The sequence below is a fragment of the Arvicanthis niloticus genome, chromosome 3, assembly GCF_011762505.2.
Source record: "Arvicanthis niloticus isolate mArvNil1 chromosome 3, mArvNil1.pat.X, whole genome shotgun sequence".
NCBI classification, from domain to species: domain Eukaryota; kingdom Metazoa; phylum Chordata; class Mammalia; order Rodentia; family Muridae; genus Arvicanthis; species Arvicanthis niloticus.
Window position 1 is genome coordinate 67,442,072 of NC_047660.1, and position 12,774 is coordinate 67,454,845.

General features: G+C 40.8%; 3 pseudogenes; 2 read left to right on the top strand and 1 right to left on the bottom strand.

The window, feature by feature from the left end:
- Positions 1-3,924: 3,924 nt before the first annotated feature.
- LOC117705780 (E3 ubiquitin-protein ligase RNF4 pseudogene) lies at positions 3,925-5,108 on the bottom strand (annotated as a pseudogene).
- A 2,359-nt stretch (positions 5,109-7,467) lies between these two features.
- LOC117705782 (ribonuclease P protein subunit p14 pseudogene) lies at positions 7,468-7,834 on the top strand (annotated as a pseudogene).
- Positions 7,835-7,946: 112 nt separating this feature from the next.
- LOC117705781 (hydroxyacyl-thioester dehydratase type 2, mitochondrial-like) lies at positions 7,947-8,414 on the top strand (annotated as a pseudogene).
- Positions 8,415-12,774: the final 4,360 nt, after the last annotated feature.

Sequence of the window (12,774 nt, forward strand, 5' to 3'; positions counted from 1 at the left end):
TGTGCAGGGGGGCCTGGGTATCCCTCCCACCTTGTCACTTCAAGTCTTTGTGAGACTAGGCACTTCCTCTCCCACTGAGGCCAGACAAGGCAGCCTAGGTAGAAGAACATATCTCACAGACAGGCAAAAGCTTTTGGGATAGTCCCTGCTCCAGTTGCTCATGACCCATATGAAGACCAAGCTTCACATCTGCATATGAGCAGGGAGGTCTAGGTACAGCCTGTGTATGTTCTTTGATTGGTGGTTCAGGCTCTGAGAGCCACAAGGGTTCAGGTTAGTTGATACTGTTGGTCTTCCTGTGCAGTTCTTATCCTATACTGTTGTTTGGTTTGTTAGAGTCTAACTTCTTGAGTTCTTTATATATATTTTGGATGTTAGCCCTCTATCAGATGTAGGGTTAGTGAAGATCCTTTCCCAATCTGTAGGTTGCTATTTTGTTCTATCGATAGTGCCCTTTGCCTTACTGAAGATTTTCAGTTTCGAGAGGTCCCATTTATCAATTTTTGATTTTGGAGCCTGGGACATTGGTGTTCTGTTCAGGAAAATTCCCCCTATGCCAATATGTTTGAATCTATTTCTTACTTTCTCTTCTATTAGATTTAGTGTGTCTGGTTTTATGTTGATGTCTTTGATCCACGTGGACTTGAGCTTTGAACAGGGTGATAAATATGGATCAATTTGGATTCTTCTACATGCAGACCACCAGTTGGATCAGCACCATTTGTTGAAGATGCTCTACTTTTTCTACTGTATGGTTTTGGCTTCTTTGTCAAACATCAAGTATGGGTATATAAATTTATTTTTGGGTCTTTGAATTTATTCAATTGATTGATCTGTATGTCTCTGTACTAATACCATGGAGTTTTTATCACTATTGCTCTATAGTACATCTTGAGGTCAGTGATGGTAAATCCTTCAGAAGTTCTTTTATTGTTCAGAATTGGTTTGTCTATTGCAGATTTTTTGTTTTTCCATATGAAGTTGAGAATTGCTCTTTCAAAGTCTGTAAAAAATTGTGTTGAAATTTGGATGGGAATTGCATTGAATTTGTAGATTGCTTTTGGTAAGATGGCCATTTTTACTATGCTAATTTTCCAGATTCATGAGCATGAGAGATCTTTTCATCTTCTGAAGTCTTTACTTTCTTTCTTTAGGGACTTGAAGTGCTTGCAATACTGATCTTCCATTTGCTTGACTAGAGTTACACCAAGATAGTTTATATTATTTGTGGTTCTCATAAATGGTGTTGCTTCTTTAATTTCTGTTCCAGCCTGTTTATCATTTGTATAAAAAAGGCTACTGATTTGTTTAAGTTAACTTTATATCCAGCCACTTTGCTGAAGTTGTTTATCAGGTGTAGGAGTTCTCTGGTAGAACTTTGGGGGTCATTTATGTATACTATCATATCATCTGAGAATTGTGATACCTTGACGTCTTCCTTTCCAATTCATATACCCTTCATCTCCTTTTGTTGTCTTATTGCTCTGGCTAGAATTTCAAGTCCTATATTGAGGAACTAGGGAGAGAATGGGCAGCCTTGTTTTGTCCCCGATTTTAGTGGGACTACCCCAAGTTTCTCTCCATTTAATTTGATGTTGGGTGTTGGTTTGGTGTATATTGCTTTTATTATGTTTATGTATGTGCCACGAATTCTTGACCTCTCCAAGGCTTTTAACATGAAGAGGTGGTGTATTTTGTCAAAGGCTTTTTAGCATCTAATGAGATGATTATGTGACTTTTTTCTTGAGTTTATTTATACAGTTGAATACATTAATTGATTTTTGTACATTGAACCATCTCTGCATCTCAGGAATGAATGTTACGTGTTCATGGCGAATGGTATTATTGATGTGTATTCAGTTTGCAAGAATTTTATTGAGTAGCTTTTTTCGTTGATTTTCATAAGAGAAATTCACAGGCCAAATTGGTCTGAAGTTCTCTTTGGTCTTTGTATAGTTTATGTATCAGGGTAACTGTGGCTTCATAGAATGAATTAGGTAGTGTTTCTTCTGTTTCTATTTTGTGGAATAATTTGAGGAATATTGGTATTAGCTCTTCTTTGAAGGTCTGGTAGAATTCTGAACCTAGCCTAGGGCCTTTTCTGTTGGGAGTTTTTTAATGACTGCTTCTTTTTCCTTAGGAGTTATGGGAGTTATAGGACTGTTTAGGTAGTCTACCTGATCTTGATTTAATTTTGGTATGTGGTATCTGCTTAGAAAATCATCTATGACATCTAGATTTTTCAGGTCTGTCTAGTATAAGCTTTTGTAATGAGATCTTATGATTTCGCTTTTTAAAAAATTCCCTCAGTTTCTGTTGTTATCTATCCATTTTAATTTCTTATTTTTTAGTTCAAGTTGTTTTATTTCCATCTTTAATACTAGTCCAAAACAGACTGATACCCATGAGCAGAGTTTAAATGTAACAAAGAAAAGAGTAAAACTATATACATTAAGGAAAAAGGAAAGAAAATCTCTTCTATACCAACCTTTTCCTATTAAAGCAGTTTCTGATTAGAAGAACTAAACATATCTTTTTCCCAATTTAATTTAGGATGAAGTAAAAGAACTTTTATGATCAACTTCATAAACAGTCTTTAAGGAGAAAACAAATTTTTAAGTGGGTGTCACCATATGTACCAGTGAACTGGCTGCATGGTTGCCTTGTCTCCTTGAAGTCTGTCTATCTTAGAGAACTAACAAGACCAAGTCCATGAGGCCCATGGGGAACTCAATGGCTGTGACAACCAATGGGAGGGCACATACCACACATCACAATGATGAGAGTTAATGCTCTTACCCTCTGAGTTCATGTAAAAAAAACCTATTACTCTCATTCAAACTAACTGAAGCCAAACAGCTAAAGAGTCAGAATGAAGAATAAAACTATTTTCTTTTCACATAGAGGAGGGACACTCCTTCAGCTCCATTTAAAGTGAGTTCTGTGCTGAGTCCCTGCTCCCTCAGAACAGTAAACTGAAAGTCAGTTATGGCTAGCAAAGCTCCAGTGGTCCCTTTCCCACCTCAAAGATGTTTCACACAAAAAGGCTATTGGTTTGGCTTGAAGCCCTCTGAGGAAGTAATCTGGAGGTGGAGGCAGGCTGGCATTCAAGGCCTACCCTCTACAAGCCATCCTGTGCCTGGTGTCCCCAGGGGCAATTTACTACCCCGCTATCTCTGAGAGCACCAGAGGCTCCCACACATATAGAGTGGAGCAGAGATTGTTATGTGGTCCCACTGGGAGAAAGAGGCACTGTGCTTTGCAGACCAAAACCCATTGAGCAGTCAAAAGTCCAGAGTATCAAAGCTCAACTGGTTAGAAGAACAGCTTTGGAAATATTTATCTATTCGAGGGGTGTGGGGAAGCCAGGACAGTAGTAGGTTAAGTAGGGCAACAGTGACTTGGGCAAAAGCATGTAAGTGAACAGCTGATAAGGCCATTGTTACTGCTACTACCTCCTGATATCTATCTAGACAACACAGGACACATCTTAGCAGAAAAGAGAGGACACTCAAACACTTGCTTGTCCTATTAGCCTTGAATGTTCTGTGCCAGGCAAAGAACTTTGGAGCATGGGTAGGGTTCCTGAGAACAGTTGGTGAACAGAAATGGGGTGGGATGGGCACTGCTCCCATAGGCAACACTGGGATGAGGATACTATCAGTGCTACATCTTCCAGATGCTGAAGAGCAGGTGAAGAATGGACTTTATTGTACTTTCTCATTCTTAGAAAACAGGATTGCCCTGCAGAATCTCTTGATTTGCAGAAAACACTGCACACCAATGATAAGTTTCAGGCAGAATTATAGGTCACCTCTGCTCTCATGGGAAGGAAAACTGAAAGTCCACCAGCTAGGCTTTTCACGGGCAGTTTATGTACTGGTATCCTTGGGCTATTTGGACTGTCTGGCCAGGTCACTGTTTGGCAGGCAGAATAGCTAACTGGCAGGTGCCTTGGGAAGGTTCTGCAGCCACAAAAGCTGGGACAAACTTTCCCAACAGGGAAACTACTTGGCCAATGTAAGCTCCATAGAGGCTGGGGCCATGATGCTCAACTCCAATATGCCTGACTCCTTTTTTCCTACTCTGGGCTCAGACCACCCAGAGGGGCAGAGATGCTGATCTGATCTGGGAGAATCCCTGGATCGTGCTCCAAAGCATCACTCTGGAGATAACAAAAGGATCTAAGGGGCTGGAAAACAAAAGACCAGTTTTACATTAGACATTGATTTTTGAAAGTCTTTTTGAGCTCAGGAAACTGGAGGCAGATGCCATGCAGAAAAGCCAGCCTGGCTGTCTGTCCATTGGTCTATCCTGAGCAGTTGTGAACATTTCATATGTAAATGGGGTGGTATCGTTTATGGTTGATCTTTTTCCTACAAGTTGGGCAAGTATTAGCATTCTTAAGGGAATCACAGAGGCACTGGCTACAGAAGACGTGGCCACATTCTGTAGAAACAATGAGGTGCCCATTCTGCACAATCTCAGAATATCCATCCATGCAGATCGGACAGCTGACAGTACCCGAGGTCCTAAGTCCAGTAGTACCATCATCCTTGGTGCTTCAAGGAATATGGGTAGTCACGTATACATCTTTGTCCCTAGATAGTTCCTCATCATCACTGCTCACCACACAGCTGTCAGCATGGTCTTGGCGCAACCTCCTTCCATTTCTCCTTGGCCTTCTCCTTTCTTCAACAATCACAACAGAGTCATTGTGAGGCAGGTCCACAACCACAGGCTCTAAAGATTCACAGGTGAGGTCCATGATTTTATCTCAAATAGTTTCCACAAGTTCTATGGGTTCTGCTTCCAAGGAAATCTCAGGGGTTGAAGTTGTTTCCCAAGTTCGCTTCTGGGTTTGTCTAGAATTCACGGTTCCACCACACCATTTTCATTGAGGATTTCTTGTACTCATTGTGCTCTCTGGCTTCAATCCACAGAAAAGGAAGTGATCTATCTACACCAAGGTTTACGGTGTGGTAGAATGTTCTCAGTCTGTCATGCCCACTGAATACTCATCCTGTGGTTTACAAATTGGAGCCAACTAGATGTCCAGTATGTCCAAATTCTACTCCAGCAGCCGCCAAGAAGACCTGCTCATGCTAGACTCCCTCCATTTTCATTTCTGATTTTGCTGATTTGGATACTGTCTCTGTGTCCTTTAGTTTGTCTAAGGGTTTGTCTATCTTGTTGATTTTCTCAAAGAACTAGCTCTTGGTTTTGTTGATTTTTTGTATTGTTCTCTCTTTTTTTTTTCTAATTGGTTTATCTCAGCCCTGAATTTGGCTGTTTCCTGTCATCTACTCATCTTGGGGCCATCTAATCCTTTTGGGTGTGTTACTTCTTTTTGTTCTAGAGCTGTTAAGTTGCTAGTATAAGATCTCTCCAATTTCCTTATGAAGGCATGTAGTCATATGAATTTTCCTCTTAAGATTGCTTTTATTGTGTCTCATAAGTTTGGGCATGCTGTGCATTCATTTTCATTAAATTCTAGAAAGGCTTTTATTTCTTTATTTCTTCTTTGACAAAGTTATATTTGAGTAGAGAGCTGTTCAGTTTCATCAGTATGTGGGCTTTCTGTTGCTTTTGTTGTCATTGAAGTCCATCCTTCATCTGTGGTGATCTGATAGAATGCATAGGATTATTTCAAATGTTCTTGTATCTTTTGAGACTTCTTTTTTGTCTGATATTATGGTCAATTTTGGGGAAGGTTCCATAAAGTGCTGAGAAGGCATCTTCTGTTGTTTTGGGCTAAAATGTCCTGTAGCTATCTTCTGCACCTGAGATTCTCTCTTTTATCTCTTGTATTCTGTGACTCCTGATCTTTTTCCTAGATTTTCTATCTCCAGGGTAGTCTCCCTTTGAGAGTTCTTTATTGTTTTTACTTCCATTTTTTATGTCCTGGATGGTTTTGTTCAATTCCTTCACCTGTTTGGTTGTGTTCTCTTGGAATTCTTTAAGGAATTTTTGTGTTTCCTCTTTAAAGGCTTCTACCTTTTTAAACGTGTTCTCCTCAAATTCTTTGAGAGTGTTATGTCCTTCTTAAAGTCCTCTATCATCATCATTAGAAGTGATTTTAAATCTGAATCTTGCTTTCCTGGTGATATGGGAAATTCAGGACTCTCTAGTGTGGGAGAACTAGGTTCTAATGATGCCAAGTACCCTGGGTTGCCAATGCTTTTGTTCTTGACTTGCCTTTTGCCATCTGGATCTCCTTAGTGTTACCTGCACTCACTGTCTCTGAATGGAGCCTGTCTTTCCTATTATCTTGGTTGTATCAGAACTGTGTGGGGTGGGTGTTACTACTGGGGTTAGAGCTGGGGCCCAAGATCTGCTCAGTGCTTGGGCTCAGACAGGAAGTAACCAGTGCTCTGGGTCAGGAGTGAATTCCTGGGACCTAGTGGGTCCCAGTTACTCCCTGTTTGGGTTGGGTGTTGCTATCTCCTTACCTAAGATAACTGCCTGGGTTAGAGCTCCTGGGAGGCCCGCTTCCTCTCGGTTCTGTGAGATTGGGTGTAGAGCTGCCGCCTGGGATCTGCTCAGTGCTCCTGCCTAGACCAGAAGAGAGAACTCACCAATTTCTTTATGAAGGTACTTAGTGTTCTGAACTTTCCTCTTTTGTTCCTTTTTTTTTTTTTCTGAGAGAGAAGGTTGCCATTTTTATTTTACATGCTTGAGTCTCACAAATAATAACAACAAACCAAAAAACAAAACTAATGAGACAGATGGTCTATATTCGAGTTTTGCTTGGCTTAGCCCACTTTGTGTTTCAACAAAGGTGTTTAATATCTCTGGGCCTATTATTCATCTTTGCCATATTTATTTATGCTTTCCTTTGTTCCAAAATGGATTTAAAGAAAAATATTTTAAAAAAATTATTGGATATTTTATTTACATTTCATATATTATCCCCTTTCCCATTTTCTCCTGCCCAGAAACCCCATATTTCCCATCCCCCCTCCTCCTGCTTTTATGAGGATGTGCCCCCATCTACCCACCCATTCCCACCTTCTGCCCTCGAATTCCCCCACACTGGGGCATCCAGCCTTACAGGACCAAGGACCTCCTCTCACTGAGCTTTCCTCTTAACACTGCCTTCTTTGTGTCCCATAACTTTGTGTATGTTGTGCCTTTATTTTCATTGAATTCTAGAAAGTCTTTGATTTCTTTCTTTATGTCTTCTTTGATCCAGTGGTCATTGAGGAGAGTTGTTCATTTTCCATGAGTTTAGAGGTTTTCTGTTGTTTCTGTTGTTGTTGAAGTCCAGTTTTAATGTGTGGTGATCTGTTAAAGATACCAGGGCTTAGAGTCAAATGTAAATACACCAGTTTTCCAGACCCAAACTTGGGTTACTGTGTGGGAACTCTGACCCGTGCCGAATTCTAGCAGGTTGCAAGAGTCAGGAATACAGTTATTCCAGAGAGCTGCTTTGTTCTGCAGCATTCACGTACCCCATGTTGGAAGATGCCAGCTACTGCATATGAAAGAGTAGTTTACAAAAGCCCCTCGGAGTACCACTACATGAAAGTCTGCATAGAGTATCAAGATCACAGAGTTGGACTAAATGTAGCCCAGTTCAAACATTGCTTGTTTCAGCCTGAAAGACCTGTTTGGGGAGGTTGGTGTTGCTTTCCCTGTGGATGTTCTCATCTATCATGAGAAGACATTGCCAGTCATCTTGAGAATATGTAGCAGTGGTCTGGCCAAATTATGGAGTTCTTTGACCTTATTTGGAGCCTATAAAAGCAAGAAATGGGCCTTCAGAGTGATTCAGGTGTCTCCCCTTTTCCTTGCATTATCTGGCAATAGCAGGGAACAAGTATTGGATTGAATATTCTTATAGTTCCAGATAGTCCACTCTCCACAGTGTCTTTGGGTTTCTACATAGTTGGAAAACAGAAGCAGGATAAAGCCCCTGTTGATGACATTTGGAGATGTTGAAGATGTGGCGTGGGCTACAGAGGAGACTGTGACAACATCACATGGTACCAACAGGGCAGTGCTTTCAGTATGTGCACATGAAAGTTGGAGTTCGAGCTGAGATCTCAGCAGAGCCTTCACACAGCAGGATGTGGCTACCTTCTCAAAGTTAACAGGAGATGCCAATCCTTTGCATTTAAGTGAAGATTTTGCAAACACACCAAATTTGGAAGTTCATGGAGTTTTGATAAATGGACTTATCTCAGCACCCCTGGGCACTAAAATGCCAGGGCCAGGCTGTGTATTTCTTTCCTAGGAAATTAAAATTCCTGCTCCTTTGTATATTGGAGAAGTGATTTTTAGCATCTGCAGAAGTAAGAAGTTGAAGCAGTCTGTTGTGGTTGTTGCAGTGTCCTGTTGTTCAGTAGAAAGTAAAGACTGCTATGGAGGGCTGGGTTAAAGTTATGGTCCCAGAAGCTCCTAGATCCTGAAATACAAGTTTAAAGTTATATGTTCAAAAATCTGTGCTTTTGTTATCACGTGACATCTGGGGAGGTGGGCTGTTGTTCTTCATGAAGTAATGCTGGCACACCCAGAAGCCGTGTGTAGAAGGGGAGATTTCCAGATTGGCACATGGTTTGTCCAGATTTAAATATGTGCAAGGTCTCATCATCTATCGAGGTTTGGATTTTTTTCCAATTAAAAATAATTGAGAGGGGCTGGAGAGACGGCTTATCAGTTAAGATCACCGGCTGCTCTTCCAGAGATCTGGGGTCAATTCCTAGTACCCACATGGTGGCTCACAACTGTATGTGACTCCAGTCTCAGGTGATCCAACACTATCTTCTGGCCTGTTCTAAAGCTACATGCACATGGTATACAGACATACATGTAGACAAAACACAAATACAATAATAATAAAATAAAAATCTCTTTAAGTTGAGAAAACTATTTGCATATTTTACTTTCAGAATTTCATACAGTTATATTTGATTTGATAACACCTACATCTGTCTGTGCTGAGGAATTTTCTTGTTGAATTTATACCACCATGTATTTAGTTACTAACTGCAAGTAGAGCCATCTTTGAACACCTAATTCTTAGACCCTTTCTCAGTGGTTTCTGGGTTAGGTTTATAATTCCTTATTATTTACACCATGATGTAATCTTCTGCTGGATGTGGTGGCGCTTGCCGTTAGTCTTCACTTAGGAGGCAGAGGCAGGCAGAGGTTAAAGTTAGCCTGGGTGCATAGCAAGTTCCAGGATAGCCAGAGCTACATAGGGAGACCCTGTTTCAAAACAATAAAGACAAAAACAGCCATTTTTAAAAACAAGATGCCAGGGCTTATTTCAGCCATTTGTATCTGTTGAGGTTTCCTTTGTGACCGAATATATGGCCAATTTTAGAGAAGGTTCCATGAGATTCTGAGAAGCTATATATATATATTTTTTGTTTGGGTGAAATATTCTATAGGTATTTTTAGGTATATTTGATTCGTTACATCTGTCAGTTTCATTATTTCTCTGTTTCATTTATGTTTCAGTGACTTGTTCATTGGTGAGAGGTACGTGTTAAAGTCTCCTACTATTAATGTGTGGGGAATAATGTGTGAGTTAAGCCATAGTAATGTTTCATTTACAAATGTGGGTGAACTTTAATTTGGGTCATGGATATTCAGAATTTATATATCTCCTTGGTGGATTTTCCTTTGATGAGTATGAAGTATTCTTCTCCCATCTCTTTAGATTACTTTTGATTGAAAGTCTATGTTATTAGATATTAGAATGGCTACCAAAGCTTGTTTCCATTTGCTTGGAAAACCACTTTCCAGCACCTTACTCTGAGGTAATGTCTATCTTATCTGAGTTCTGTTTCTTGTATGCAGCAGAATGATGGATCTTATTTATACATCCAGTCTGTTAGCTTGTGTCTTTTTTTTGGTGAATTGATTCCATTGATGTTGAGAAACATTAATGTCTTATGATTGTTAGTTCCTGTTATTTTGATGTTGCTGGCATTTGTGTGTGTGTGTGTATGTATGCATGTGTGTTGTGTGTTTTTCTCTTTTTTGGTTTTGTTGTGAAATTATTAATTTCTTATGTTTTCTTGGGTGTATTTACATTCCTTTTGTTGGAGTTTTCCTTCTAGAATCCTCTGTAGGGCTTGATTAGTTGAAATGATTTAAATTTGATTTTGTCATGGAACATCTTGATTTCTTCATCTATGGTGATTGAATGTTTTGCTAGGTATTGTAGTCTATGCTAACTAACATCTTTGGTATTTTATGGTTGGCAGTACATCTGGCTTTCAGAGTTTCTGTTGAGAAGGAAGACTTAATTCTGAAATATCTGGCTTTATATGTTTCTTGGCCTTTTCCCCTTGCAACTTTTTAATATTCTTTCTTTGTTCTGTACATTTAATTTTGATTATTATATGGCAGGAGGATTTTCTTTTCTGGTCGAATCTATTGGTGTTCTGTAAGCTTCCTATTTGTTTATAGTTAGCCCCCTCTTTAGGTTGAGAAAATAATTTTCTTCTATGATTTTGTTGATACTTTCTGGGCCTTTAATATGTTAATTTTCTTCTTCTATTCCTATTATTCTTTGGTTTGGTCTTTTCATAGTGTCCCAAATTTCCTGGATGTTTTGTTTGAGAAATTTTTTAGATTTGCCATTTTTTTTGATTGATGTATTTTTTTCCCATTGTATCTTCTTGGTTTTTTTTGGGGGGCGGGGAGTAAAAGGTTTACTTGACTTACAGTTACATGCTATAGTCTATCATTGAAAGAAGTCAGGATAGGAACTCAAATGGGGCAGGAACCTAGAGGCAGAAGCTAATGAAAGAGACAGGGGTGCTGCTTACAGGCTTGTAACCATGGCTTTCTCATAGAACTCAGACCACCAGCCTAGGCATGTCCCCCACTCAAAATGAACTGGGCCCTCGAACAAACAATTATTAACTATGAAAATGCCCCACAGGCTTGCCTATAGCCTGCTCTTATGGAGAAATTTCCTTTTTTAATTTTTATATTTTTATTGGCTCTTTTTCTTTTTTTGAAATTAATTTTTTATTGGATATTTTATTTACATTTCAGATGTTATCCTCTTTTCCCATTTGCCTTCACCCAGAAACCCCATATCCCATCCCCCCTCCTCTTGCTTCTATGAGAATGTGCCCTCACCCACCCACCCATTCCCACATCCCTGGCCTCGAATTCCCCCACACTGGGGCATCTAGCCTTCACTAGACCAAGGACCTCCTCTCCCACTTACACCCAACAAAGCCATCCTCCCCTACATATACAGCTGGAGCCATGAGTCTCTTCCTATGTGCTCCAGGGACGGTGGTTTTTAGACCCTAGGAGCTCTAGTTGGTTGGTATTGTTGCTCTCCCCATGGGGCCTCAAACCCTTTCAGCTCCTTTAGTCTTCTTTCTAACTCCTCCAATGGGAACTCTGTGATCAGTTCAATGGTTAGCTGTGAGCATCCACCTCTGTATATGTCAGGCTCTGACAGACCTCCAAGGAGACAGCTATATCGGGCTCCTGTCAGCATGCACTTCCTGGCATCCACATCAGTGTCTCCCTTTGGTAATTGCACTTGGGATGGATACCCAGGTGGAGCCGTCTCCGGACGGCCCCTCCTTCAGTTTCTGTCCCACACTTTGTCTTCATTTTTGCTCCCATGAGTATTTTGTTACTCCTTCTAAGAAATGGGAGAACTGGGTTTTGATGCCAAGTAACCTTGGCTTCTGTTGCTTGTGTTCTTGTGCTTTCCTTTCTCCATCTGGTTATCTCTAGTGCTACCTGTACTCACTGACTCTGAGTGGAGCCTCTCTGTCCTGTTATCTTGGTTGTGTCAGAACTCCTCAGTGTCCAGCTGTCTCTGTGATCCTGTGATCCTGAGATCCTGGGTGCAAGATCTCCTGGGACTCAGGCTGCCTCTAGGATCCTGAAATCCTATGATTCTGGGTGTGTTAGAGCTCCTGGGAGCCCAGTTTCTTCTGGGTGTTGTGGGTTTGGGGGCATAGCTATGATCCCGGGCATGTTAAAGCTCCTGGGAGTCCAGCTTTCTCAACTGCTTTGAGTGTAGTGGATTCTCCTCTGCTCTGAATACAGTGACTCCTCTAGGATGGGTCAGGATATGGTGTCTTCACAGGAGTAGACCAGCTAGGAGTCAGCCTCAGCAACAAGGACCAAGCAGACTGGGCGGAAGGGGTGTGGTATTCGGGAAGGAGGGATTTTGGTGGGTGATGGGTCCTGACTGAGCCAGGCTCCCAGCTCCAGCTCTGGGGCTTCTGATTTGGAGGAGGGTTCTTACTTGCTGCTCTGAGTGGAGTGGTTCCTCTAGGATGGGTCAGTATATGGTGTCTTCATGGGAACAGACCAGCTAGGAGTCATCTCCAGCATAAAAGACTAAGCGAGGGGTGGAAGGGGAGTGGTATTTGAGAGGGAAGGGTTTTGGTGGGTGATGGGTCCTGAGTGCTCCAGGCTCCCAGCTACATCTCTGGGTGTAGGGTTTTGGGGGAGAGTTCTTTCTTTTTCTTTCTTTCTTTCTTTCTTTCTTTCTTTCTTTCTTTCTTTCTTTCTTCCTATTGGATGTTTTATTTATTTACATTTCAGATGTCATCCCCTCTTCCCATTTCTCCTCCCTAGAACCCCCTATCCCATCCCCCTCCTTCTTTTTGCTTTTATACCATTTTAATTACATGCAAGTATTATGGTCAGTTCTAGGTTGAGGGACTAGCAATACAATAAACACAAATATTCAAAGAACAAGCAAGCCAATAAACAAAATTCCATGAACACTCTTGTGATCACTATTTTTAAAGGTTTATCAGGATGACCAAA